Genomic DNA, 4,675 nt, shown 5'->3' on the forward strand with positions numbered 1-4,675 from the left:
TTTGCATCATTATTCATTCACTTCCTCATTATTTAGGCAACTGAGTCAAGATCACGATTCTCCATAAGGCTGTGTTCCCACTGCGCAATGGGCCAGGACAGGGAAACAAGGAAAAGAAGGAAAATGTAATTCCCGGTTTTCAAATTGTAAAAAAGTTTGATGGCGTATAAGACTACGCCCCATTGTTTTATGAAATTATTTTTTCCTTAAAAGCTTTATTTTTTATTTTTATTTTTTGAAAGAAAAAAACACCTACTTTGGGTTTACTTGAGATTTTAATTCCGTAACATTACTCAATCGATTTTTAAAGAATGCATGCTGCTAAAAGAATCCTGTTTTTGTACACGTGTTAGTGTAGCATCTTAGCTTGTTAATAATCCATTTACCTTATCCTAATTCATACGAGTGAGCGTGAAATAACCTTAATTGTCAAACGTGCACTTGATTTACTAAACGTACAGACTAATTTGACACTTGGCGCGGTGGCTGATGGGGCGACCGTGATGGAAAATGCCTTTAGCGTCGCTCCCGTTAGCCAGTGCGCCGAGTCTCAGTTTAGTTTGTATGAACAGTACAAATCTTGTAGAGAAACTATGTAATTGCGGGTAGCCTACCGTTGGATACTTGTTTGGCTACGTATTATTGCGAGTGAAATGTAGCTAAAAGTTCAAAACAGCTTTTGAAATGGTGGTGACACTGGTATCTGTCTCTCCTCACAGGTAAATGCGAGTTGGTGAATGGCATCAGTGCCGAAATCGCAAGCCTACGAAGTTCACGCGTGTTTAGCATAGCCTGCAGGACAGAGAAAACGAATTAATGGCGATCAGTGCAGAAGTGTCGTTTCCTCGTGTTATTTTAATGACCCATGTTCAGAAAACTCCAAAAATAGACGAATGTTTCCCTTGGCGACCACCGATTACACTGGCTATGGTTATACATTATCCTACACCTTACATAAAAGCCAAGCAATTATTTGTTGTCAACATCCTATAACTGGTAGAATGTACATTTCGTATTTGGAACTAGAAGAGAAGAATAAGTTAAACTAAGACGAGACTTTGCTGAGGCTGGACTATAATAAAAGCTGGGGACATTCTGTTTAATTACTTTCTAGTGGAGATGAAAACAGGTAGAGGCCTAAAAATAGAAATACGTTTATAGTTGTTTCTACGACTAAGTTGACAAATGCACATATTTTCTGTTTTGAAATTTTCAAAATGGTTCAAATGGCTCTGAGCACTACGGGACTTAACATCTGAGGTCATCAGTCCCCTAGACTTACAACTACTTAAACCTAACTAGGGGATTGATGACCATAGATGTTAAGTCCCATAGTGCTCAGAGCCAAACCTAACTAACCTAAGTACATTACACACATCCATGCCCGAGGCAGGATTCGAACCTGCGACCGTAGCAGCAGCGCGGTTCCGGACTGAAGCGCCTAGAACCGCTCGACCGAAACGGCCGGCTGAAATTTTCACTTTCGTATTTCTGTGAGAGTGTAGTACTCCAAGCTGTAGATAATTACTTCTCATCTCCGTTCCTAAGTATTTTCTCTTTCGGTTTTTGACTAAAAGAAGCAAAGGCAGATTAGGATTTAATGTCCTGCCTGTACAAGGTCATTAGAGATAGTTAACATAAAAAATAACGGGCATGTTCAGAGTATCCTCAAACACTACAGGTTAGGCTAACGAATATTACTGTCGATCGATGCAGGTTTTTTTCTCGATGATGCGGTAGTTGCAATGGCGATGGTTCATCGATTGGAGTCAGTGAAGACCTCTCTATATTCTTCGTCTTGTGACACCGACAGATTGAGGTGCGAAAATTCTTGGGATAATGGCATTTTGCCCACCAGTTCTGTTTCCACTGACAAAGAACTGTGCATAACCCTCGGAATTAAGATAGCTTTTAAGAAATTGTCATGAAACGAAGGACTAGGGGAATTCTATTTCCATGGATTTCCTCTAGATTACCTGAACTGACTGCCTCGTTTTTCTCTTTTAAAGTCTCTTCGTGTTTCCATTTCAGTTTCACCATTTTAATTTGAAGAATAATAATAAAAAGGTGTAAAAAATTATGGCTCAGTGAGACTGCACACTTCACCCACTGCCATACCACGCTGTCTGAGCGGGAAGAGGGGTGAGAGGGATAAAAGGCAAACGTGCCTTATTTAAATGGCAATGGTGTCGTACTGCACACGGTTTGATTTTATATTTCTCAAGAGATGATAAACAATACAAATTTTCAGTATGGCTTAACTATTTTTGGCACACTGAAGACATAATATAATTTTTATTCTATAACTGTCAGCATACTGACAGACAGAGACGGTTTCACAGATTTTCGCGCTAAGGTTGCCACGTAGTTGTGACTTAGTTCGATCCATAATCGATAAAAAGCCTTTCACAAACACACATTCTGATCGAAATACTTTATGTTTGCAAACTCATCATAGTGACATGGAAACTCTCCCTGAGAAAAACAGTGTAGACATTATGGACAGTTTTAAAGTAAAACGACGTCTGCAAAATGGGAATTACATTGCAGACCAATCAGTTACACCTGCACGTGCACAGGGGCACTTTCAACTGCAATCAATTACGGATATTCTAATTTTCGTTCCTATTCTCTTTTTCCTCCATACATTTCAGAAATTCAATTCAGTTTCTTCATGTGCTCCACACCTGCAGCATTAGCACCAAATGCTTCTTGATGTACAGAACAGTGAACCTCGTCTGTCGATTGTTGTAACTATTTTGCTCTCTCATTGTCAAATAAATCTTAATTCTTTGTGCACGGTGTTAAATGTCACTTCACAGCAAATTATCATTGCTCTCTTCCGTCATTCACATTCATTTTAAAGGTTTATGATTAGGGATCGATAGATTGCCTCTTTTTGTGGAGACAGCCATTGGATCTGTGAACGTCCGTCATAACAAGAAGAAATAGTGAAGGGTTAGCAGTGTTGACATAACGATTCTGCCGAACTGTGGAGCGTAGCGCCGGCCCAAAAATGTCACACCGCAATACTCAGTGAAGTGTATTGTACTGAGTACTTCCGGGAATGATAGAACAAAGCTGAGACAGGCCGAGCCATGATCCTGCCTCGGCCCGCACGCCATGCCTGAGTGCTGTCCGGCACGCCATGGCCGTCCCTGATGTAGATGCACTAAGTGCCTTTGCACGTATCATTACAATAGTTGTATTTTTTCCTCCATGACTGTCAAATTGAAGGAATATCTTTAACAAAGGAAAAGAAAAGAAGCAAACAGTGGTAACTCCAAGTAGAAATATCAACAATGTAGGAGTAGACTAGCGTTTAACGCCCTGTGGACAACGAGGTCAGCCGGCCGCGGTGGTCTAGCGGTTCTAGGCGCTCAGTCCGGAGCCGCGCGACTGCTACGGTCGCAGATTCGAATCCTGCCTCGGGCGTGGATGTGTGTGATGTCCTTAGGTTAGTTAGGTTTAAGTAGTTCTAAGTTCTAGGGGACTGATGACCATAGATGTTAAGTCCCATAGTGCTCAGAGCCATTTGAACCATTTTTTTTTTTTTTTTTTTTGACAACGACGTTATTTGAGACGGAGCACAAGCTCGGCATAGGTAAGGATGGGGAAGGAAATCGGCCGTGCCGTTTGCAAGGAACAATCCCAGCATTTGCTGAAGCGACTTTGGAAAATCACGCAAAACCTAAATCTGAATTGTCGGCCGCGGGTTTGAACCGTCGTCCTCCTGAATGCAAGTCCAGTGTGCTAACCCCTGCGCCACTTAGCTAGGTAACAATGTAGGAAAAGATAGATTGCTAGTAGCTGTAAAGAAGACACGTCAAGTTGAGACAGCTACGATTAGAAAACATTCACATACAGCCAGAGGCGCCGACTTGAAAATATATATATATATATTTTTTTTTTGGGGGGGGGGGGGGCAAGAATCATTTTATTAGGCACTACATGTGGCAGATAACGTTGCATTTCCATCTACATGTTCCACACTCCAAACCAGTCCTATCTGCAGATGACACCAGTGTATTGATTGAAGGTGGAAATAGAAAGGCTCTTAAGCTGTATGCTGAAGTCACAAATGAAAAGATTTCAGAGTGGTTTGTGAGGAGTAAGCTACTGATTAACCCTTAAAAAAAAGAAAAAAAGCCGCCACTGTACAATTCCACACACAGCAAAATTAAAACTCCATTAAAATCAAATATTTCTTTGGAAAACCAAAAACTGAAGTGTCACTGAAACAAAATTGCTTTGTTTACTTGTTGTCTTATCTGAAATGGAATTCCCCCATCACATTTTTAAATTCTAAGCTATCTATAATGACCTATGCAATGAGAATTACTCGTATATGGAACAACACAAGTGCTGACGGAGAGAGGTGTATTATGCACGCATACTTTCCCTTTTGAGTTATGACATCACATTCTTGGGAAATTTCCCACACAGCATAACAACTTTCAAGAAACAAAAAAAGATTGTGAGGAAAATGAAAAATGCAAACAGCTGAAAGTCATGCAAACTACGATTGTCTGGCGACTAGCCCCTACCCCTCGACTCACTGAAACTTCAATCACAATGTAATTTCAGTCGGAGTATAGGTCAGTAGTGGTACAAAATAAATACATAAATAAAGTTGAAGAAACATACCTTAATTTTTGACGACAAGTGTACTCCT

This window comes from Schistocerca piceifrons, chromosome 6, assembly GCF_021461385.2.
Source record: "Schistocerca piceifrons isolate TAMUIC-IGC-003096 chromosome 6, iqSchPice1.1, whole genome shotgun sequence".
In the NCBI taxonomy this organism is placed as follows: Eukaryota; Metazoa; Arthropoda; class Insecta; order Orthoptera; family Acrididae; genus Schistocerca; species Schistocerca piceifrons.